This window comes from Phodopus roborovskii, unplaced genomic scaffold (genome assembly GCF_943737965.1).
Source record: "Phodopus roborovskii unplaced genomic scaffold, PHOROB, whole genome shotgun sequence".
Lineage (NCBI taxonomy): Eukaryota > Metazoa > Chordata > Mammalia > Rodentia > Cricetidae > Phodopus > Phodopus roborovskii.
Window position 1 is genome coordinate 1097061 of NW_026125759.1, and position 26270 is coordinate 1123330.

The window sequence follows — 26270 nt, forward strand, 5'->3', positions numbered from 1 at the left end:
TGGCTTAAAACCCAATAGATTCATAACATGCCATGTCCAAGCTCGCCAGAGACGGGGCAGAGGATCCATGCTATCATGCATATGCCATGACTGTGCTATTTCTAGAAATGGAATCTGTTGCCACCGCAAGCTTGGTCATCTGACTACCTGGCAGTTGTCTACTGATGCCTGTCCAGCTGTCACCTTCTTACCCGTGGTCCTGTTTGTTTGGTGTGTTCCCTTGTTCAGGCCTGACTATTTTGAGTCTAAGCTACAGCTGTCAGCATTGCAGGCGTAGCACACGCATTTCTAGAATTAGGTGGAAATATTTGAAGCCTAAAAAAGTGACTATAATGTTCTAAGTATGAAAGAAATATTTAGGCAAGTATTAACTGGCAACACACATACTAAAAAGAATTGAGTCCATGGTAACACAAGGAGAGGAGGACAGCAGAGTCTAGTCATCTTGGATTGCTTACATTTTAATAGTAGGGGGTTAAGTTACCAAGCTACTTAAATAGTTCTTTATTAGCACGCCATTTAGAAACTGCCCAAACACTAGACAGTTTCCTATAAGCAGTGATATAACAAAATTGACCAAATGCATTAATTTTATTCTAAAAGAAATGAATCTTGATGTAAAAAGTCACTTCAGTTATGTGTGTTTCAGGGATGCTTTACAAGCCAAACTATCTCTTGACCACTGATTACTTCCATCTCCAATTGTGTTGGTACTTACTCTGTAGTTCTGCAACACTTTGTTTAGCTGTTATTAGTTTTGGAGTCGGGCTGAGTAAAAGTAGAGAATTAGTTTTAGGGACCATCAAGACACCAATGCAAAAAGAAAGGGCATAGTGGTGACTTCAACTTTCAAAATCAAGTTGAATCTATATATTTAGACATTCTGTTGGATTCCTTTATTTGGGTGTGTTGGAGGGCCATAGTAAGTCTCTCTTCAATTTTGCCTTTTGTTGAATTGCTTTTGCAATATGTGATGGGACAGACAAAACAAAAATATAATTAACAAAGCCCCTGTCATCCAGACCCTCTGGACAAAAGCTGTTGTAGAACTAAAAGTTCTGGAAACAGAAGAAGTGATTGTGGTGCTAATGAGGCAAAGAGCATGATTTCAGCCCCTGAAAGGGCTGATTATCTTCATTTCTTTCCAGATGATTCTGATGTAGATAGTTCTGGGATAATGCTTTGAGAAACACTACAGAAGAGAAGGAACCAGTCATTTCTGAAGAAACCTAAAAAGCCATCACTTTCAGTCCTTTTTGAAATTTTGCTTTTCATGGAAACATGTGCCTCTGTGATCATTCTGCTCCTATTTCCTTCCAGTCAATAAATTATTGATAAAGAGATTACTGAATTAGGTCATATGTTGGAGAAGTTCAAACTTAAATCTCTAGCCTGAGTGTTGCTTTGCAGTCTAATCTTGACTTAATCAGTTAGTTATTTTACCCTTTTGTAAACTGAAAATCCATCTAAGAAACATCTGGTAAATTTTGGATGAAAAGCGCTGAGAAAAATGTTTGCATCACAAGATTAACTTTCCCTTCTCTATCTATGGTTGCCAGATTTAGAGAAAAGCAGAGAAGGATCCCAGTGAAATGGGAATTTCAGATAAACAATGGCTGATTTTTTTCTATATGTACATATGTGGGGTATACTTGCACTAAGTGTTTTATTGGTTATCTGTAATTCGGATTTAATCAACTGCCCTATATTTTATCTGGCAGTCCTGTCTCTATCACCACCCTTTTCCTGGAGCCTGTACTTTCTAAGACTTGGGCAAGAAGAGCGACTTTTGCAAGTCAAGGCCAAGGAGGAAATGAGCACTCATTTAGCATAATACAGGAAAGGAGAAATGCTCGAAAGAGATTAACTCTCCACATTGGAGAAATGATGGGGAAGATGGAGAATGATTGGCAAACACATACATGGCATGTAAGAGAAGGTGAAGTAAGTCATTAAAAAAACACAATCCAACATCTGATTCCACAACCTTGGAAAGAAAAATCAAGAACAAAGGAAATGAGGCGTTTCTATACCAGGTAGCAAACATATGCCTCTGTTATAATCCGGATCTTCTTGCCCCATTATGGATTTACAATGCCAAAGAAATTGCTTTGCTTTTAATTCAGCCGAATTTGGGGGGGGGTATTTGGAAATCGTAAGGTGAGGTTGGCTTCAAAATATTAAAAGTATCGTTTTCTTGACAAAATGGACACACGCTTATTGTAAAAAAAAAAATTGAACAAAATATAAAAGTAAATAAATAAATAAATAAATAACACTAATCACAAGACCCAGAGATAACCACTGCCACCATTATTACTATTATTAGCATTGTATGTATATGATGTGCGTTTGTTTGTGTGCATGTGTATACATATTTGCCACAGTACATGTGTGGAGGTCAAAGCACAACTGTTGCGAGTCAGCTCTCTCCTTCCACTGTAGGTTCTCAGCTGACACAGGCCTTTAGGCTTCTGAGACAAGTGGCTTTTCCCTGGTCCCAAATATTCATTGTTAGCATTTTGTTAATAATAGGCACTCCTTCATTCATGCATCTATTTCTTGAATAAATGTGTATTAGTGCACAGTTGACAACAAATATCACTTTAAATTCAGTAAATAAAAAAGAGACTCTTATCTTCATGATCCTATTTACATACACACATAAGCATATACATGTGTGATTTTATATTAATGGGCACATACTATGTATGGTCTTCCTATTTCATGTAGTAATAGATCATAGATATCATTATATGTCAATTAAATATTTTGAATTGTATCATTTTAGTGTCTGCCTACTAGTTTATATGTACTACAGTTTATTTAATTCTTTCCTTAAAGATACTGATTTCCAATGTTATCATAAAATAGTCATTCCCTCATGTGTGTATGTGTGTGTGTGTGTGTGTGTTAAATCTATAGATATATAGATTTAATCCAACATTGTTACTGATGTATACCATGAAGCTATTCCTCCAGTAGTACCATCTATACTGAATATACTTTTGTCTTACTATTTGATTAATAATGCCTTGTATCAACTTAGTGTTCACACTTTATTATATAATAAATTATATAAACAATATATAGATAAAATAATATATGTGAAAAAACTGTGAGATCTTTGTAAATATGATGGAGACCATTTTACAAAAGGTACTTGAGATTGAGATTTTTGCTCCTGAAACCAATTGCTTGTGACAACTATATCATGAATAATATACTGGAACATTTATATCTTTGGCTAAACATATTATTAGGACAAAACCTTCTTTTTGCCCCTCCTGGCTTACTGCTACTTTTTTGTTCTCATTTGCTGTCTTCCCATTGTCTGTTGGATATTGTGTTGTTACTAGTTTTATTTATTTATTTGATTTATCTATTTTCAGGCATGGTCTCTGTAGCCTAGACTGGCCTAGAACTTGTTATGTAGCCCAGGGTAGCATCAAACTTGAGATTTTCCTGCCTCACCCTGATAAGTGATGGGTTACAGGCAAGCATCACCACAACTGGCTGTTGGCCTCTTAACCAGTCCCTAAGCTTCCTCTACTGTCCTTCTATAGTCTTTTCTCTGCACATTAACTCAGCTATCTTTTTGCCAAATCTGTCCTTTAAAGATATGGCTTAACTTAGTTCATTAGTGAGTGGTTTGCTTTGATTGTTTGTTTGAGACAGGGGCTTATAAGCCCAAGTTGGCCTTGAACTCCAGACTCAGCTTCTTTATCATTTAAGTGTTGGGTTTGTGAATGTGAACCATCATTTCTGACTTTGGAAGTCAAATAATTTTTTAAAATTTAACAGAAAATGCAACTAGCCAACCAAAAAAGAAGGGCTGCTTTGGCTAGGCATAGTGGTACAAACCTAAGCCAGCTTGGGATACAAAGAAAAAACTTGTCTCAAACAAGCAAGAGGTGGAAAGAAGCAAGAGGCTTGTTTGGCTAGCATCTCTAGATCCTGGTCCGCTTTTCAAAAACTGATAATATTAAAATGAAATAAGTGTATTATGAATACAATTTAAATAGGACATCAGGAATACAAATTACAGAGGCCAGAGCCATAGGTTGAATAAAAATATAATCCCAAGCACGTCTTAGTGAAAATGGGTAGAAAATTCTCAAAAATAATCAGAAAGAAAAGACATTTTACATTTACAACTGATTGACATGAAGTAATAAAAGACTAAACTGACAATAGATAACAAAAATGCACTTCACATTAGTAAACACTAACCCAAAGAAAGTGCATAAAACTATATTTAGGTCAGGTGGTGGTGCTGGCACACATCTTTAATCCCAGCACTCGCGAGGCAGAGGCAGGAGGATCTCTGTCAGTTCAATGCCAGCCTGGTTTACAGAGAGAGAGAGTTCTAGGATAGCCTCCAAAGCTACAGAGAAACCCTGCCTTGAAACACAGAAAAAAAAAATCTCTACTCAAATTTTTAAAACATCTTTGAGATTAAGCAGATCATTTTCCATTAAAGACAAAATTTCAACAAAGTGATGTAGCAATCCAAATGTTACGTACATATCTGGCAATGGAAACTGTAGCTATAAAGATCTTATAATATTATGAATAATTCTATGCCAATAAAATTGAAAATGGATAAAACAATCTCTGTCTAATCTAGAGAAAAACAGAAGAACAGAAGAAAATACCTCACATTTGTAAGACTATCACAACTTGATACCCAAACCAGACAAGAACAGTCCAAGGAACAAAAAAAAAAAAAAAAAAAAAAAAAAAAAAGAAGAGAAATGGTCAAATCCTCCCATGAACAGAGACAAAATTTTGAAAAAGAACCTGATGACTTGAAATCCACTCATGTATGTGACCTTTCAAGATGTGCTCTGAGAATGCACGGATAGTTTCATGTTAGAAAAAAATCTCATGACAGGACTCACCACTGAGCAAATTAAAGGGAAGAAAACAAATGGCCAGCACAGCTATATAGAAAAATGATGCAACCCACATATGTAATAATATCAGAAAGTGGCAGTAGAAAGCCTCCTTAGTTTGATAAAGAGTATCCATAAGAACTATATAACATGCATCATACACAATGAAGAGAGTATCATATAATCCCAGAAATAACCAATTAGAACAACACATTCTTAAAGGAATGCTATTATTTAAAATCCATGCTTTTAGCAAGGCACTGGTATTGTGAGTCACCTGTAACAAATTTCTTTAGGTACCTCATCACATGCCTTCTACAGTGGTAACCACTTTCAATTACTCATTTAGCTCTGCAAATAGTATGGCTACACATACAATGATCATACAAGATTTTTTTGAGGGGGTGATTGAAAAACAGCATAAAAGATGATCTTGTACTTTTAGTTCTAGGACAAGATTAATTAAAATATTCCCTCCTATTCTTTCCGCCAAGTACAGTTCACTCTGAAAACTATGTATAAAGCAAGCATAAGAAGACTCTTACATAGAAAAGGGGACAGACAGTTAAGGAACCTCAGGAAACGTTGTTAAATCCCTTCTATTTTCTTTTTACCTTATATACTCCAAGCAGGGTACTAGAGAAGCCAGCAATGCGAGAACATCAATAAGTACAGACCAGGAAAAGCACACTGTCTTTAGGCAAGGAAAAAAGAAAAGGAACCACCCAGTCAGACAGAAAACACTTAGCAATGGCTTCTCTCTGCTTCAGTGGAACTCAAAAAATTGTGGGCTGGCTTTTACTCATGCAAGCAAAGGCTCAGGCATCCTGGACTCAACCTTCCTGGCTGTAAGAAGGTGTCCCAATCACTTAACCAATGAAGTGTCCAAGAGGGTGTAGTGAGGAGCTGGAACTACAGTAAGTCCTTCTCTCTGATGACAGCAGAAACATTATAGCGACCCGGGTTGTGTTTTAAATGTCAACTCGCCACAACCAGAGTCCCCTGAGAATAGAGTCTCAATTGAGGAATTATCTGGACTATTGTGAGCGGCACCATTCAGGCTTGGCCCTGACCTGTCTAAGACTGAAGAAAATGAAGTCACCTAGCAAGCAGGTAGCATGGGTGCTGTTGCTGCTCTTTGTTCTTTATTGTGGATATTCTGTGACTAGCCGCTTGAGCTTCTGCCTTGACTTCCCTCGTTGATGGAGTATAATCTCGAATATACTTTCCCTTTACTCCCCTGTGTTGTTTTATTGTCATGGCATTCTGTCACAGCAACAGGAATAAAGCCAGAATAGCAGCCAGACTAGCCTTCTACCTGTAGACCACAATGAGGAGCTGGTGCCCTTTCTCCTATCACTATATCAGTACAATGGAAAGTCTTTTAAAACAGAAGATGTAAGAGCCAGAGTTTCTTGATCAAATACTCCAAATGTCAAAATTTTAATTAAAAAAAAAAACTATGTTATACCAGAAACAAGAAAATCTCTACATAGAGCTGAAAAGACCATGAGCCGATGCCCAGACTGAGAAGACATGTGAGCGTTACATAACAAATGTGGTAAGCAGCCATCAATAATATGTTTAAGGCAAGCCATTACAAACATATTTAAAAGAAAAGGCAAAAAGTCTTGAGCAAAAGAAGAAGACATAAAGAAAAGCCAAATAGAAAGTTCAGAAGCAGAAAATTAAAAGTATCAAATGTCAGTAGACGGTAGGCTCCATAGCAAGGGAGAAGTCGGAGAAAATCATGAACAAGTCTGAAGACAGCACAAGTGAATAAATTGTCTAGGGGAATGAGGGACGTAAGGGGAGTGGGAAAGGGAGAAAGGGAGGATACAAGACGATGAGGAAAATATGTTCAGTGCACAATATCTACTTACATGAGAATTTAAAACACCAATAATAAAAAGAAGACAAATTACCTTGTACAAACAATAGAAAAAAAGTAGACTTTAAAGCTAGGAACAGAGCACCAGCCAGCTGTGGAACTATAGCAAAAGATACAGTGATCCTAACCAGGTGGGCCAGTGCATGCCATCCCAGACCTCAGGAGACCAAGACAGAAGTATCATCACATGTTCCAGGCCAGCCTGGGCTACATAGTGAGTTTCTGTCTTTCCCTTCCCCCTTCTGTCTCCTCTCTCTCAAACAAACAAACAAACAAACAACAACAACAACAACAAAAAAAAACAAGACAGACAGAAGACAGAGGTTACAAAGCACCCAAAGAATCAGTGTCTAGAAGTTTTTCAAGTTTGGCAGGAAGAACAAAGGTACAGATTTCAAAAGACGTGTGAACCCCATATGGAATAAACCCAGAGAAATTTATGCCAAGACCCATCACAGTCAGTACTCTGACATTAAAAAGGAAGACATCCTGAAAGTAGCAAGCGATGGCAGCTCATCTCTAATGCAAGAGTAATCAACAACAAACGGATTTCTCATCAGTTCCTGCAGAGGGGACAAGGAAGTAGATGACACGTTTCAAGGGCCGGGACAAAAGAATTTCCAGTGAAGAATTTTACAACCAGCAAAAAGATGTCTTCCTGGAATTAAAGGGAAGTCCAGACAGTCTCAGATGAAGGAACACTCAGAGAATTTATCATTAGCCCACCAAACTTTAAAGAATAGCTAGAGGAAGTTCTCCAAACAGAAATGAATAATAGGAAGAATCTCAGAGAATCAGGAAGGAAGGAAGGACAAAGAAAGTGCAAAAAAAATATGAGCAAATACAATAGGCTTTCCTCTTCTATTGAGGGTTCTAAATTATGGTCGACAGAGCAAAACAAACTTTATCTGGTATGCTTTTCAATGAATGTAAAGGACATAGGTAAGAATAATCATTAAACCAGAGGTTAAAAAAAAGGGAGGTAAGGTTCTTATACTTTGTTCGAGCATGTAAAATGATGACACTGGTTGACTGGTAAGTTATGAACATATACTATCAACCTCAGAGCAATCATAAAAAGCTACACAAAGAGGCACTATAAACTCTGTCATTAGGTTAAAATGAAATTCTAAAAGTGTTCAACTATGGCTGGGCATACATGCTAAGATTCCTAAGATCAATGGTAATAACATAACATTTTATATAAAGAGTTCATACCGCTCCATACTAAGTGGTTTCCAGCTCCCGCTGGGGTTGGGGGGTCATTATAATATTTCCCCTGGATAACTAGAGACTATCACGGCATAAGTCATATCATTTTCTAAAAGGCGACCTACCCCAAAGCAAAAAATGAATAATGAACACCAATAGACAGGGATGGGAGGATGTAAGGGAGAACAGGAGTAGCGGGGGATAGAAAAGATGGAGAAAGGAGAAGCACACACACCTGCTTTGTTCACAAACAACATAATGCTATCTAACATTATTTGCTGATTTCAAAAGTAAGTTAAACAAGTTTTTTTTTTTCCCAAAAAGTTGGAGCCCTGTGGTGTTTGCTGTCACTTATGCATTATGGATTCCCAAGGTTCAGTTTCAACACATGTCCCTTGCTGCTACTGCCAGTATTGCAGTTTGAATAAGCTGACACCACTTTGATAGAACGATGAGCATCCTAGGGATGCAATAATACAGAGAGGGAACAGACCATATGTGCACACAAAGATGGACTGCACATTTCCCTCCTCAACTATGCTTTCATCCCGTTTAAAACACACACACATACAATTTAGAGTGAGATTTATAGAAATAAAGACATCTAAGTGCAAATAAATCCTTTCCAACATTGTCAAGATCCTCTCTATCTTGGTCATCAGGCCAGGGTAGATTTAACCCAATTTAAATATTTCTTCGCTCATCTGTGGAGTATCAAGGCCCGTCAGAGGCGTGTAGGCTCCAAGTCCCTTCACCTCAGACAAGCCCACTGGTTGATTAGGCTGCTCCAAACTTTGTGCAGCTCCAGTGTTCAAGTGAGAGGCTTTTTATTGCTTTGGGCATGTTCCTCCTCCTAGCCAGTGCTCAGAATTTTAACTATCTGACACGTCAATTTCTCTCTTTCTCTTTCCATGGGGGAGAAACTGGATTTCTGTTCCACACAGTTTGGCAGAGGCCAGCAGGGAGTGAGAGATTACAGCCAGATGTACATCTACATGTCAGCAGCCAGAAGGTCTGGGATGGTGCTTTTTCAATCAGAAGGGAGTAGTCATTTCCCCATCTCAGAGGAGAGGGCCTCCTCCCTCCGGATTTGGCAGCAGGACTCATGCTGATTAATTACCAAGGTTGCATCTCCATACAACTGGTCTCTTTAACAGCTCTAGCAGGATCCCAACTTGTTCCGTAATGTGATTTTTTTTTCCTTTAAAAGAACTGGCCTGTTTCTGCAAAGCATGCATTGGGGATAAACAGAAAACAAAAACAAACAAACAGAAGAATGACTTAAAAGGAACAACGTATGTTTTAGAGGTTGTTTGTTGTTTTGAGACAAGCATAGCCCAGGCTTGTTTTGAACAAGCCTAAGGCTCTCCAGAGTTGGAGTAATAGTCACTTTGGTTGGCAAAGCATTATTTTGAAACAATGTATGTATTTCACTAAGTCCAATACAGTACTGGTAAGTCAAGTAGGGGCAGGGAAGAGTTTTCAAGATCTGGGAAACATGGCTAGCACCCTTGTGATAAGGATGCCAGATTGATTGCTTGTTCTCTTGGTTTGGAATATATCACTTCTGATATCTTCTGATCAACTTCAGACATCTGTTTTATATTGGAAAATCAAGGCAAATAGGCACCCTTGTGTCTATATCAAACAGCCACACGCTCCTATTTGGCTTCCCCACAGGGACTTAGTTGACTGACAACTAAGCATATCTGTGCTCTAAGGATGGTACATGGGGTCTGTTGAACAGTCACTCTGTGAAACATAACCTGGAAACTGCTCCTTGGATGTCACTTTCATTTCCAAGGAGCTTGACATATAGTTAGCCAGTGCTAGAAGTGGTTCATCCTGAGAAATAGAAAGATGGGCACCCAGACATTCAGAATTCTCAAAGATCACATCTCTGTACGCAGAAAAATATTGGAAATGGAACAGTATCTCTAGGTCATAAATAACGATCAGCACTACAAAACTGGAGGCCAACTGAGATAAACTGTGTTTGCCTAAGTGCAGGCAAAGCTTCATCTTTTAAACTTGCCTTCCCAGGTTTATCTTCTGTCCACTCTCCAACTTAACGCAAGTACCATGGGTAACCATGATGCGGCTAACAAATGACCTTTATAGGCATTAAACACGTCCTCAAATGTGCTTTGGGAATATATGATTCTTGACAAACTATTAACTGAGTGCTTTTCATAAACTCAACTAAAACATACTGAGATGTGGACAGCACGTACCTAGCACCTAGAAGGCTAGAAGAAGAGCATCTCACATCTGAGGCCTGTTGGACTTACATACTTACATTATCAAGTTCTAGAAAAGCCTTGGTTCTATAGCAAGACCTTGACTTAAAAAAAGAAAGAAAGAACGAAAGAAAGAAAAAGAAAAGAGAAGGAAACAAAAAGTGCTGGGTGTGGTCAAGCATGCATGTTATCCCAAACCTCTGGTGGGCAGAGGCAGGAGGATCAGGAGTTTCACAGAGAGGCCTTAGTTACACTGAGAAGCCATCCTGAGCTACATATGGCCTTGTATCCAAAAAATCATAAAAAAAAAAAAAATGACACATCACCCTAAAATACCGAAAAGTACAAAAGCAAGAAGAGGAATGCATGTATTACCAGGAAAATCTTGAATCCATTTCAACTTATAACTAAAATAAACCATCCAACATCATCAATACCTTAACAACTACGTGTAACAAATTACTCTTCAGCTAGCCTTGACAATAGCTACTCTTTTCACATAGGTGACCTGCCATGCTACCTCATGCCTCTATGTATGATCTTCCCCTCTGTTTTAAAAGTTTTTAACAATGTTTCCCAAAAAGCTGATTGAAGGAATGAGTGAATGAATGAATGAATGAATGAAGTACTTGTGACCTCAGAAGAGAAGCTTCACACTTGCATTTAGAACACCCCTACACTGAACCATGCTGCGCAGTAACAAAAATAATATCCCATTATGAATAGTGAAGTCAACTGGGATTATGGGCAATTTTCTTGACCAGAAAGCATAGAGCAGCAAGATGCTTTGCAGCTGTACATTTCTATTAAGGGCTGTTCAAATAAACATAAACCATGTTTGCCAGGAGACAGTGAAAGACACACGCAAATTTCAGTCAGAAAATAGGTACATTCATTATTTTTTAAATTTGCTTTAAAATGTGCCCTTAAAACAGTAATTACCCTGGGATGTCTTTTTTTTTTTTCTTTTCTTTTTTTCTTTTTCTTTTTCTTTTTCTTTTTTTTCTTTTTTTACCAGCGACAGGGACCAGAAAGAGTGACTTAATTTGGGCAGGGGGTCGCTGGGACATAATATGGCTACTGTGCCTGGAGTCTTTCTTGGTCATAAAAGTCATAAGGAAGTATGACATAATGGTGAGATGGTAAATCACAGCCCAAGCCATTTTGGTTGGCAGAATTTGAAAGATAAATAAATATTACTTCAGGAGCAGAGAAGACGTGCCTAATTACCTCCGTGCCTATGCTAGGATCCCTGCAGCTGCTGTCGTTCCTGGACTCAGGTGGGTCCGCACTGACAGGGTCCACGTGTGCAGGATTCTGGAATGGTCCAGTGAAGAAGTTGGTTGGCTAGGGATGTGGAAACTGGCCCACCTCCGAAACCTCCTCTCCAGGGAAATCAAGCAGCCCAACCGAGTAAGAAGAGCAGCCCTGAGGGGCCCGGTTGAGCCTGGAAGGAGTGGGATTGGAGGAAGAGGGGAGGCTGGTCCCACCCACTGTGCCTTGGAAGTGGTGGGGAGTTGAGCTGATTGTGTTTGCAAATCTCTGCACTTTTTGCCCCAAGCCAGTCCGAATTCCCTCTCTCTTCCTTCTGTGGTTACTGGGCCTGGCCACAATTGTAGACTGAACAGGCTTCAGGGCTCATCCCAGGTGATCAGAGTCTAGGGATGAAATTCACGCTTCTTGCTTGCTGTCTTTTCTGAGCTCTGAAGCTTGCACCCTATTGTACTTTTTAATGACAGTTCCATGCCATCCACAAGTGTTTCCTCTCTCCCTCCCCCCCCTTAAACACACACACACACACACACACACATACACACACACCACTCATCACTGAAACGACCTAGTAACCCTCATTTTACTCTCTTTCACTATAAATTTGACTTGGTCTGCACATAGTATTTTTTTAATGAGACTTTGATTATCATAGTATCCTCAAGGTTCATCTGTGCTGCCTGTAGGCATGAGTCAGAATTCAATTCCTCTGAAAAGTTGTCTAGTACTTTCCCCCTCTACACACACACACACACACACACACACCAGTACATTTTTGTCACTTTCGCACAGCCTAGGACTGTTTAGGAAGAAAGCCCCCATGGAGTAATGAGGGATTGCTTAAATCAGTTTGGCCTACTGGAGATTAGCTAGCCTGGTGACTGGTGTGAGAAGACCCTACCCACTGCCGGTGCCGCCATTCCCTCAGCAGCTCATCTTGCACTGTGCCTTGAGGAAGCCGGCTGAGTAGGAGCAGGAGCAAGCAGGAACCATGCTTCTCTCATTTCTTGAATGAATGTGACGCGACTAGCTGCTTGTATTGTGACTTGATGTCCCCTCAATGATGGAGTAGAACTTAGAACTGTAAGCCAATTAAACCCTTTCTTTCCCAAGTAGCTTCCGGTCAGGCTATTTTGACCACAGCAACAGAAATGAAGCTACAACACCAGCCTTCCCTTGAAGGCCTGCTGGGCTGTGTCCATCTTCCATACTTTTACACTGTGAAAATGCTAGGACAGCCAGAGCGCTGGACCAGTTGGTTGCCTCACCTTTGTTCTCCACAGTCCGACACTCTGCTCATCACAGTCCCATGTGCAGGGTTACACAGCCCAGCTGCTAAGCCTTTGGCCTCCTTTATCTGCCTAATAAGGCAGCATGTAGGTAATTTCCTACTTGCTGCAGTGTGAAGAGGGTTAGAGAGAATCAGCAAATCTGTGCAACACACCCAAGGTTTAACGGTTACAAAGACTTGTCCCTGGCTGGAAAGATGGCTCAGCAGTTAAGAGCATGCATTTTCCTATAGAGGACCAGAGTTCAAGTCCCAGTATCCACATCAAATGGCTCACACCGCTGGCTTCCACAGGCACCTGCACACATGTATATACTCACATACACACATAAGCAATGCCCACAATTAAAAACAAAAAGGAATGTTTAGCAAAAAACCCAAGGCTTGTCTCACCTCAAAGCCCCCATACTGGACCACTAAAGTAGTGCCTGGAACCCTTTGCCACCAATTGCTTATGTTTGGTATGAGGTAGAGTTAGTTGTTTTTACTTATTTTTTTTTTATAATTTCACACATGAGTAGTGTGTTTGCATCATTTCTACCCCACCTTCTTGCGCCTCCAACTCACCCACTCCCTCTCAAATTCATGATCTCTTCTTATTTACTGTTAAATCACACACACACACACACACACACACACACACACACACACACACACACACACACACACACACCCTTGAGTCCATTAAGTCACTTTAGGGCTGAGCACTTGGGATTGTGTAATCTATCAGAGGTTTCATCCTGGGAGAAGTCTGATTCTCCTTCTCTTGACAGCCAGGGTGAAGTCCTGATGAGCTCACCAGGCTGGGTGATACTCGACCCAACCTAGGCCTGGGCATGTGGGGATGGCATGGGTAGACAAGGTTCTCTGGGGTTAGTTTAAAAAAAAAAGTCAAGCTGACTGTAGGCACAAACAAGCCACCAGCGATATGTGCCTTTGTATGGGAAAAACTGTCCAACTTCAGTTGTGAAATCATTCTTACTGCTGTATAAACCAGGCAATGCGCAGTACTGAGCACAGTTCATTTCAACATTGGTTCTTCACTGAGTAGTGAAGAGACCAACAGGGCAAACAACAGACTTGATTTGTGTTCTCCCATGTGCAACTTTTCCATAGCTCTCTGTCCCATTTCCTCTCCCAGAGCTCTCTGTTCTTGCTTACCTTGAATGGAGTGATTAATTGCAGAGGTGAGCAGCCTTTTAAAAGGCAAAAAGAATTAGGCCTGGGGGTTTGGGGCAGATGTTTACCTATTAGTGTCTTGATACCTAAGTGACACTAAATTCCATAAATGGGAAGAAAGTCTGCAGGATTTTGATGGCTGGGACTAAGGGAAGTGATCCTGGTGGCAGAAACAAACAAACAAACAAACAAAACAGCGGGGCAGAAAAGTCACAGACGTAGATAGAAAGTCCCCTGCCTCAGTCTTGCCAGTTGCTGGCTAAGTCCACAGACTTTCCAACACTGCCCCAGAGGTTGGCCAGAGTGGGCAGTGGCAGGCCCAGCTGGGTAAACAGGAGAGCAAAACAAGTCAATCAATCAGGGCTGGCTCCAGCCTGCCCTAATCCCCTCCTGCCCCTTCCTTTCTAGTTCCCCTGGGTCTCCTTAGCAAGCAAGCCAGCCCAGATGTCCTTTGATCTATAGGAAGGGTGAGCTCAGCCCCACATGTGACCCACCCCCAGGGTTGCTTTCAGGGGACCATGAACTTCACACATCCAGCTGCTAACAGGAAAAAAAGGCAGGCAGACATGGCGTGATTGGAAAACTTAAGACTGGCCTATGGCTAGCAGGGGCCTGGGTGGCTGAAATTCACAGTCATGAAGATCAATGAGGCATGTTATCTACCTCAAGCTTTGGAGCATGGGTCACAAGCTAGATTAAGCACCCAAGGCCTGGTCAAGGACAGGATCAATCTCCTATTGCCTCTTTGCCCCATGACTTAAGCTTTTCATATACACCTTGTGCTTCAGTTCGGGGCTCTCATGGTTTTGAGATTCCCACATCCTGATAATAAATGGATAGATCTTTAACTTCTCCCAGATGGTATCCTCCCAAGGAGCTAAAAGTAGTGCTGGATAAAGATGTCTGACTGCTCTATCCCCAAGACCTGAGAAGGTTCACAATAAAACTAGTACTCATCAAACACTTGGAAGAATGAATGGATTGTCATTGTGAAATGATGACATTAGTCTCTGGGGTCTAGTGAGATGGTTCAGTGTGTAAAGGTGCATGCTGATATACCTGAGTGCTGGTGTTATAGTCAGGTACCACCACACCTAGTTTATACAATGCTGGAGATTCGACTCAGGGCATGTTAGACAAGCAGTCCACCAAGTGAGCTACAACCCCAGTCTGGAAACTCCCACATGTGTGGAGGTCAGAGAACAACTTTGTGGAGTCAGTCAGTTCTCTCTTTCCAACTCTACATGCATTCTGAGATCAAACTCAGGTCACTAGACTTGCCCGGCTAGTGCCTTTACGCGCTGAGCCACCTCGTCCTCATGCATTCTGATTCTTATCAAAGCCTGCCTCAGTCTGAGTCTGCTGTCATCAGAGAAGCAGAATCCAAGCAGCAGCCACACACTCCTACTCCTAAGTGAAGTTGTTGGTTCTATAAACAGCATGGTCACCTCACTGTGTGCTTGAGTTTGTCAAATGTCACACACTATATGTCAGAAGTGTGAGATTTGACATCACATGAGCAATATGGCACACATTTACAAATCTATTTGAAGTTGAAATGACATGTCAGCCACTTTGGCCCCATTTAAATGTGTTACACTTTTGATCAGCTGGTACCTGATGTCCAAGAAGACTTAGAAGCTCGTGTGTCATTCGAAAAGGAGCCAAGAAAGTGAATTTTTGATGAAAAGTAAATTAACTTGGGCTCTGGAAAGTCTGACTTCAGCTGGGAACACAAAGTACATGAGGTCAGTGCAAGTGTTAGACTTTCTATCTGAAAATACTCCTGTGACATCACATTAAATCTGGATGTGTCATTAGAGTCTGGAGAAGTGGGAGCCAGAAAGCCTCCTCAAAGGAAAAAAAAAAAAAAAAAACCCTCATCCCAAAGTCTCTGCATAGAGTTAGCTCCCAAGAAAGCATAAGAGCAGATAGGTTTTTCTAATCTTATATGTATTTTTATCTTAATACTAAGAAAAAAAATTATCAAGAAAGTACTGACAAATTGAATGCAACAACACGTGAATAGGACTCTGACCAGTGATGAAGTGGAATTTTCACCCAAAATGCAGGCTTAGTACATCGCATTAATAGAGCAAAGCACTACCTCTACTCAGAGATGCCATGATCTTTTACGGAAAGTACCCCAAAGAATCCATAAACACATAACTAGAGCTAAAAGTCAAGCTCCTCAATATTCTTAGATACAAGAGAATGCAACAGCCAACTGGGTTACTTGACACCAACAGTGGGCAGTCTGAGTGTAAAGATAAGAAAACAACTGTGTTTTCAATAAAAGGACAAAACAAGAAATCATCTGTGTTTACATTAAAAAGGCAATAAAAAGAACAAAACAATAAACAGACAAAAACAATGCCATTAAATTTAACAAAAGAAGCACGAGACTTATTTATATACCAGAAACTACAAAATATCATTGATAAGACTGAAGGAAACTTCTTGTTAGCACATATTACTAATACAAACTAACGGTCTTTGCTCCATTCCTATGTGTGCACCTAGGTTACTTTGATCATAATCACACTGTCCTTTCTTTCTTATTCCATATCCCTAATACACCCCTTTTGCTTTCATGTCTACCCTCCCCTCACATTATTAATAGATCACACCTATGAAAGAAAACGTGATATTTGTGTTTCTGAGTCTGTCTTATTTCACTTAGCATGGCAATCTCCACTTTTATTCATTTTTTTCTACAAACACCTCATTCTGGTCTTTTTTATGATTGAATCAACTTCATTGTGTATATGTACCACAGTTTCTTTCTCTTTAATCTGATAACAGGCACCTAAGTAAATTCCATAATTTGACTGTAGTGATAATACTACAATAACACGTGCAGGTGTTTCTAGAGTCATCTAACTTTGATTTCAAGACTAATAACACATGGAAAGATGTGCCCTTTTCTGAACCAAAAGACTTACTACTACTAAAATACTACTTGTCTTGAAATTGATCTAGAGTTGCAGTACATTACTGAACTAAAAATGTCAGTTTGATTTCATGAATCAATTGACATACAGACACTAATATATAGACATGCAAGAGATGGTCCAGTTAGATGGCTCAGCGGGTGAAAGTGCTTGTCTTACAAACGTGACTATGCGAGTTCAATTTCCAGAATCCACAGGGTGGAAAGGAGAGAACTGATTCTTGAAAGCTGTCTTCTGATTGTGCGAGTGAGAGCGCGCGCGCGCACACACACACACACACACACACACACACACGAGAGAGAGACAGAGAGACAGAGAGACATAGAGAGACAGAGAGAGAGACATTAAATGTCTTCCTCTTTAGAGGCAAGTTCTCTCACTGACTCATTGATCTGGAAGTTACCATTTTGATTATATTAGCTGGTCAGCAAGACTTTGGAATCTTCCTATCTACTCTTCACCAGCCAGCATTGAGGTTACAACTTCAAAAGAGAAAAAACAAAAACAAAACCAAAACAACAACAGCAACAACAACAACAACTTGGGTACTGGGATCTGAACTCAGATCCTCATGCTTGTACAACAAGCACTTTACCCACTGAGTCCCCCAGACTGAAAATGTTTTTAAATACTCTGTTCATATGTTTTTAAAATAAAATGATGGTAGATAAACTCATTGTGTTAATGTCACTGAATTCACTTCAAATAAAGCAACAATTCCAAGTGTTGGTCTTGATAATAGATTGAAAAGTAACATCTTTTCAACCACTTGCATTGATGATTCTTAAATTATATGATAAAGTTTTACAAGAAGACACAGTTATTGAAAGGTCAAGGAGCAACATGGATATTGTGATGTCACTCCTTTGGCATTCTTGCCAGAAAGGCCATAACCCCAGAGAGATTGTAAAATGAGGGACATTCCACAGAGTGGCTGCTGAGATTGTCTTAATTACCACCAAGAAAAACAGACTAAGAGGAGTGGTCACAGGTTGGGCTTTTTCCTCCTAATCCCTCCATATAGATGAATTGTACGTGGAGCTTTGGTACAAATACTAGTCCTGTTTTAACTACAAATCACTTTTTTTTTAAATCACTATCATAAAAGACTGTAACAGCTTCACAATATTCTCTAACATTATTTTCAACTAAGAGAGAAAATTCCTTTCTGTAGATTGACCCAAACAGTTATTGGAACATGTGATCAGTTTTGTCACTATGTATCAACCATGTACTGATTTCCTCTCTCACCAGTCTCTACACATAGAGTAGGTACTTAAACCAGGCCACATGACCTATACATAGTTGTGGCTAGGAGATTACAAAGAAGCTGAGGCTTCTACCCCACTGCTGCATAACCACTCCTCAATATACTGTCATTCCTCATGGATGATGGCGAATGTCTAACTCTCAGTCCTATTTAGAAAAAAGCTTTTGAATGTACCCACAAATATATATTTTAATATTTATTTACCACTGCTTATGTGTATAACTTATGAATACAGGTTTCTACTTTACAAATTATACTAATGTATAATTGATTAGCCATGGATAGTATATAGTACATGCAAAATAAAAAATGAGACATTATATGTGCATTTATGATTATTAAATTGTAAACAGGTGCTGCTGAGTCTGCCTATGTATGCATACTATCAAATATATACAAAAAGCTAGAGAATTAAAAGTCATCTAAAAAACAAGCAATAGCTGGGCATGTTGGCACACATTTAATCCTAGCACAGTAGGCAAAAGCAGGTGGATCTCTACATAGAGAAACCCTGACTCAAAGAAAAAAAAAGGAAACAGAAAACAGTTGTAATATTTTCTTTCTGCATACTAATATTCCATGCTACTGTGAAAAAAAATCACTAGGTAGGGATATGATCAATAGGATCTGTTTCTTAGAAAGAAAGCCAGGTGTGTGTTTTCCCCATACCTTCGAACTACTACTGACTCAATCCTGGGGCAGGAAGTCCATCTCCAACCCCTTGGATCCACTAGGCATTTCAATGTGACTCCCGCAGGGGTCCGGTGACCTCGGTTCCATGTGGCTGTTCATTACAAAGCCTGTATGTTGTCTATTAACTTAAGATTCTTGGAGCTTGTAGGCAAGAGGCAAGCCATTCATCTGTCCAGCACTTAACCTGCTGTTAGCCTTCATTGTTCGAGGCCACTGTGATTTGTAGACCAAACATTGGCCCTGGGGTGAGAAAATCTGGACTTTAGTCTTTCCTCTGCCGCTTGCTTAATTGCATGACCGTGAACATTTATCTCTGTGGAGGAGGAATCCTCGGTGTGCTTCAGGAGGCAGTGTGACCTGGCAGGAGAGACATCCATGCCAGATTTGGTCAGGGCCTGCTTACACCCCAGCCCTGCCACTCGGGCACTGTGCCATTTCAGGCAAACTTATCTTCTCTCGGTTTCCACACTTGCGTTGTGAATAGGGACAACACAGTTATAGCTATCTCAGGGGGCATGTGACGAGATGCCATGAGTGCTATTGGAACATACCTCAAAAAATTCTTGCTGTCTGTGACTCGTTGAAAGGCAAGCAGAGTCACCAAATGCCAGAGCTCTCAGAGATCATCTGCTCTGTCCCCCACACTCCATAGCACACTGGATTCAGGGACTTGTCCAAGGCCATAGCTTGAGTTTCATCTCTTCTATAAAATGAGTGGACCTGGATTCTCTGCATAGTGCTACGATTCTCTTCAGGCTAATTTCCCTTAAGCAATCTCATAGCTTATAACAAATGTTTAATAGATGTTTTTAATGTTAGACAAGGAGGGGGTAGAGCTATGACAATAAACTAAAACTCATAAGCCATATAAAAAGGGTTAGGCAATGAGAAGTATTTTTTTGTTGTTGTTGTTTTTGTTTTTGTAATACTGCAGCTCAAACCCACAACCTCATGCATGCAGGCAGGGACTCTATACTGAAGTGTATCCCAAAAATCTTTGACCTCATTGCCTAGGCCAAGCTGGCCTCTGATTTGATATCCTTCTGCCTCTACCTCATGTGGACTGGGTTTGCAGGTGTGGGAGACCATGCCCACTAGAAATAATGTGCGTGATATTCGTTTACCACATTGTTCACAGCTTGCTGTTCAGCAGGTATTATTCTAAGTATCTATGTGAATGCATGCGTCTAATTGTCAGAACAACTTTAAACCCCCATTTTACAGTAGAGGAAACTGGGCCTCTTTATTCAGAATGAGAGCTAGAATTCCAACCCAGGTAGTCTGACCAGGAAGCAGTTCTCCAACTTGAACAAGCATCACAATTACCTGGCTGGATCCCATCTCTGACTGCTGCTGATTTAGTAGATCTGGGGTGGGGCCCAAGCCTGCAAATTTGTTTTGAGCCAATGTATCATGTGGTCAAGGGTGGCCTCAAATGTAGTAAAAGATGACCAACAACTTCTGACCTTCACGCATCTCTATCTCACAAGGACTGGGATTATAGGCACATGCTACCATACCTGGTTTATATGGTGTTGGGAACTCAGACCCAGAGCTTTGTGCACACAGGCAAGCACTCAACCAAACCTACCACAGCTCCATCCCAAAGATTTAATATTTTAACAAGTTCCCAATGACACTGATGCTGCTGGCACAGAGATCACATTTTGAATATCAACAATTACAAATTATGTGTTCTTTTAAAAGGACATTTTTGTATATTTATGATTAATTCATAATAGTCTTTATTGGTATATGACATTTATGGGGTAGAGAATAATGTTTTGATTAGCATGCACGCTGGGCTAGGGACATAGCTTTGGTAATTGAGTGGTTTGTCAAGCATGTGTAAGGCCCAGGTCAAATTCCTAGAGGGGGATAGGTGAATCGATAGATGGACAGATAGATATACAGACAGATTTGATAGATCCTCTCAGGTTAATTAGTATACCGAACACATTCTACTCTTACTATTTCTTTATGATGATGATATTCTAAACAATTTCCAATTATTCTTACATTTACCTTACTGTGCAATAAAACACCATAATTTCTTGTTCCCGGTCAATTATAACTTAGCACTCATTGGTCAACTTCTCCCATCCATCCTATTTCCATAGCTCTCTGAAGCCTCTGGTAACCACTACATAACTCCTTACTTTTTAAAAAATAATATTCCATCAGTAAAAGCATGTAATGTTTGTCTTTCTGCATCTGGCTCATTTCACTTAACATAATGTCCTCCAGTTCAATCTACACTGTTGAAAATGACAGGGTTTCAGTTTGCACCCTTAACTACCTCCCTACCATTACCCAGGTCATTCCCCTGGGAAATCTTTCATGGACTCCCCCATAAGCCTCAAGATAAAGTACAGAAGCCTCCTGAAAGCATGCAAAATATTTTGTGATCTGGCCTTATTTAGCTTTCTAATCTCATTTCCTTCTAGAATCCTTTACATATCCCATATTCATCTTCGAAAGCGATCTTTCACCTTGTAGAATGTGCCCACATATGCAAGACATCCTCTGTGGCTTCTGTTTCTTTTCTTTAGGGTGACTGCACCCTTGCACACTCCTGCCAGCAACACTTGACCAAGTTGTCCTATGAATTTCAGCTCAGGCATTACCACACAGAATCCTGCTATCTACCCTCACTCCCACTCTGAGCTAGAGTGAGGGGCCTCCCCAGGGTTCCTGCACCCCAGGCTTCCCTCAGTCATAGCCTTGCTCTCACTGTAATACTATTTGCTATAGACTGGTTTCCCACACACTCTTGAAGGATCTGTTTTGTTCATTTCTGTACTCCCTGTGCCTGCCTAATATCTGTTAAGTGAGTATTTACAGGTGAGAGTTGAGAAACATTACAAGCACCAAGATGACAATATTAAAAGCTGCTTGGGGAGAACATGAACTAAGATTTAAAAAAAAAAATTAAAAAGTGACTGTCTTTTACTCTAAACCTGTCTTAGAGGCAGGTATTTTTGATCGTTCTTTGTCTCTACTTGTCTCCATTCCTCCCTTTCTCTTCCTGCTCCCACCACATTCCAGGGTTGGAGACATCCTGCCCATGCTCTTCAGGCTTCCTTTCCAATCTTTGTCTCACACACTCCCCTCCAAGGCTGTCCCTTTTGCTGTGGAGGGAAAGTCTCAAGGGCCTATCTCTGGCAGTATGACATGACTAAGGTTTCTAGGCAAATAGCCTCTCTCAAAACCCGGGAAGCTTAGGAATGGAAGGAAATGGGTAGGACCATCTTTCCTGGCTTATTTTATTTTTCCTCCTGCATTGTGGTTTGTTTTCATTGGGGTCTCTTCTAGCTTTCAAGAAGAATGGAATGAGATCTTCTCTCATGCCTATAAATCTCTTGTTATTTTCTTCTCTTCCTGACACGAAGGCAGATAAAGGATACTGATTGGTTTTGTGATTTGTGAGTTATTTGAATGGAAGTTGTTCAACTAAGATCGAAGAAGCATGGAGAAAAGCTTAATATTTATGACTTTCTTCTCCAACTGACTGGCCTCGAGTTTCATCAAAAGAGTTGTTCAGCAGCCAAAGCAAACAGTAGGGCGAGTTCTACTTTGTAAACTATAGCTATGAGGTAGAATCAGCCACCTCTGCTGCAAGTTCAAACAGAATGTCACTGAGCAAACAACTACTACTACTACAAGTAGCACCCATAGCAAACCTGGGAGGAAAAGAATCCAACTTCTAGGATTGCTACATACTGCACTCAAGATGTCAAGTTTCCAAGGAATTTGATATCTGCAGATAAACAGCCCACACACAGGCTCAAGAACTAATTAATAGAAAGCATGTCCATAAAAAGAGGGGGAAAAAGAAAGGTGGGAAAGAGGGAGAAAACCATACTTAAGAAGCCCATTCTTTGGACTTTTAAGATAAATTGAATTCATCTATTTTAAATATTAAAAAAAAATAAAGAGTACTGTATCTAAGCACTAAAAGAAGATAGGGGAAAGATGTTTCAACCAAAAGGGAATACATACACATAGTGTCAGAAACCTGTAATCCTAGCTACTCAAGAGGCTGAGGCAGGGGGATCAAAAGTTCTAGGCCTGCCTGGACTACATAGTGAGTTTAAGGCCAGTCTTGGCAACTTAGTGAGATTACATTTTGAAAAGAAAAAAAAAAAAAAAAACATGTCTGGAGATGGAGCCCAGTGGGCACATGCAAGAATCTGGGTTCAATTTCCAGTACCGCAGAAGAAAGGAAAGAAGGGACAATCAGGAAAGCATAGAGATTTGTAATTAAGAAGTCGATCTGGAATTAAAATATAATAACGGAAATGAACCCTTTACTAGAGCTGTTCAATGATAGGTTTTTAACAGGCAATAGGACGAATTAGAAACCTTGAAGATACTGCTATAATCCAGTGTGAGAAGCAGATAGGGAGAATGGAAGGCACCAATGGGACACTTCCTAATACAACAGACAATCAAGAAGAGCGTAGAGAGAAGAACAGTGGGAAAAAGACCACTGGGAGAAAAAATAGCCCTCAGTTTCCCTAAATGGATGAAAAAACGCAAAAGGAGCCCAAGCAACACTCCAAGGACCGTCTCAGCATGATCCATACTGATTGTCATCACACTGAGAGGCCAAGGACACACAGGACCTCAGAAGCAGAAACAGAAGCCATGCATCACCTAAAAGAGATCTGCAATAACAGGAGCTGAGCGTGATGGCACATGCTTGTCATCCCAGTGCCCAGAAGGTAGACTCTAGCTTATCCAAGGCTACATAGAGAGTTCAAGGCCAGCCTGGCCTACATGAGACCAAAAAATATTCTCCTGAAAACTATGCAGGCCACAAGGCAGTGGAATAGAATGAGATGTTCAACGTACTGACAGGAAAAAAAAAAAAAAAAAAAAAAAAAAAAAAGAATGAAAGAAAGAAAAGAAAAAATTGTTAGGATTCTATCTCTAGTAAAACGTATTTTTTAGAATGAAGGAGCAATGAAGACATTTTGGATATTCAAAAGTAAACGTGTGCTGCAAGGAGACTGTGTGACAAGGCACGGTGAAGGGAGTCCCTTGAGCTGAAGCAGGTGTATAAGAGCGCCACAGGGAAGCAGAGCTGCTACTTTGTATGAAAGCTACAAAAAATAACTGTAAAAGCGATTAAAAGCCCAGTGTAAAAAAAAGGAAATAATTGCTGGGTGGTGGTGGCGAATGCCTTTAATTTCAGCACCCAGGAGGCAGAGGCAAGGCAGATCTCTGGGAGTTCAAGGACAATCAAGGGTACACAGAGAAACCCTTTCTCGAAAACAGCAACAACAAAAATAAAAGAAGAGAGAAAGAAAGGAAGAAATTATTAAGATGGCAAATATGTAAATGGGGAAGAGGCCTATGAAATCCTGCCAGCACCTTATATCATGAAACAAAGCCATATATGTGTTTGAAATAAAAGGATACCAAATAGTAATTAGAACCCACTTAAAGAAATAAAGAATGCTAGTAAAAATAATATTTAAAAACAAAATTTCTTTTGCTTTGTTTATTGAGACAGTTTCATATATCCCGGGCTGGTCCCAAACTCACCATGTAGCCAAGGATAACTCCTGATCCTTCTAACTCCCCATCCTGAGTGATGAGATTACAGGTATGTATATGCCACCACATCTAGCATATAGATAAGGGGGACATAGGAGGAGTTGGAGTGAGGAAATGGAAGGCAGAAATGATATAATCATATTTTAATTTCAAATTTACAGCTTAATATATTCAATACAAGATGCATTTAAAAGATTTAAATCTGTTGTTATATCCCCTTATCCTAACTGATTATAAAAGACAACTGTATAGAGCGGTAGTTACAAATCTATTTGGACCATATGATACATAAAGACAGGAAGAACACAAGACAGGAGAAGGTAGGGTGCTTGCCTATGGCCACAGCATAGTCAAGGATTAGAGACGAGGACTGGACACAATCCTACCTGGTTGTGGAACTTTGAGAACTAGAGTTGAAAATGCTTGCTGTGCTAAGTAAGAAAGAATCCTGGGTCTTTTTCCACGAGGCTGCCAGCTGGGGCTCTGAAGAGGAAGCTCAAAGCATCCCGCCAAAGAGGTTCCTTCCTTCGTAGGTTTTTGTTGGATTCTTCACACACAGCCCGGTAAGACTACACCACAGACACTCAATAGTTCCTGTCGAATGGCCCTTCCCCAAAGTGACTTACCTCTTTCAGGAACCTGAAATTATTTTTAGTGAAGAAATGGCAAGATTAGATACCACACACTAAGTACCTCCCATTGCACCGTGTGTGTGTGTGTGTGTGTGTGTGTGTGTGTATTTGCTAACATGTGTGCATGCTTGTGCATATGTATGCATGCAAGTTCAAGTCATGTAAATTTACATGTGCGTTAGGCATAATAACGATCCCATTTATAGAATGAGGAAACAGAGGCACAGCACAGTAACATACAGTGTCCCTTAACTAGTAAGGGGTAGAGATCTAAGGCAGCCTCCAGAGTCACGTCCTTTCTACTTGATCATGTCAGTCCTGGCTGGGATTGCTTCCACTGTATATCCTACTTCTCCAATAGGATAGGGTGCGGGCATTTCAGACACTGGAATATAACTTCAGGAGAGCCAAAATGCTCCCTTATCTCACTACCTCTTGATTATCCCATTTGCCTGGTGACTGAGGTCTGAAATCCTCTCAGAGATCTGTTCCTTTGGCTTGATAGCCCTGATTCCCAAAGCCCAGGTCTAAGGAAGCAATTAAGGCATTAGGATATGCTGGAGAAGATTTTCTTGTCCACATGCAGGTAGACGATGGAAGACGTATGGGGCAGTCATGAGAATAGGAGAGACTGAACATTCCGTGGAAGAGAATGTTAGATGGCTGCAATACACAGAATTGCCCATTTTGGAAAAGCTCAGCCTTGTCAAACGCCAATCACTGCTCAGGAAGCCCATCAACTCATCTTCCTGGGCAACACTGAGGTTCTCCCAAGGCAAGACTTTTCTGTAGGAGCCTCTGGAGCAAGGTTTCCCAGTGGAATGGCTGCTCACAGCCTAGAATTGTCTGTTTATCTCAGAATTCACTGGGCTGTCTGTGAATTGGTACTCAGTGGAATCCTCCAAGTGTCAAGTGTGTCCCCGTTACCTGGGAAACAGTTCCTGTCTGACTGTACAGTGAGAGGGAGAGGTGGGGCGGCCTCGGGGTGTGCATACAGGTTGCAACTGAGAGCTGCAATGGGGGATGTGCTCTTGCCTGAACTTGGCTCTGCCCTTGATATCTTACATGACTTTGAACAAATCTTTCTGGCTGCTTCTCGCATTTTTCCTGATGTCTCTATGATGGCTCCCATGTCTATCTCTTTCTTAGCCTCTCTGAGCTATTTAGAAATAGTCT

The 26270-nt window shown here is 40.4% G+C and overlaps 1 protein-coding gene across 3 annotated transcripts in view; it reads right to left on the reverse strand.

The window, feature by feature from the left end:
* Positions 1-26270, reverse strand: part of Plac1 (placenta enriched 1) — a 158964-nt gene that overhangs the window by 101547 nt on the left and 31147 nt on the right. Inside the window, exon 1 of one of the 3 annotated variants that reach the window (XM_051178604.1) lies at positions 11472-11493. The exons of the other annotated variants lie outside the window; for them this stretch is intronic. The gene's annotated coding sequence lies outside the window, so the exon portion shown is untranslated. Of the gene's footprint in view, positions 1-11471; positions 11494-26270 lie in introns of those variants that run through there. 3 annotated transcript variants of the gene reach the window in all.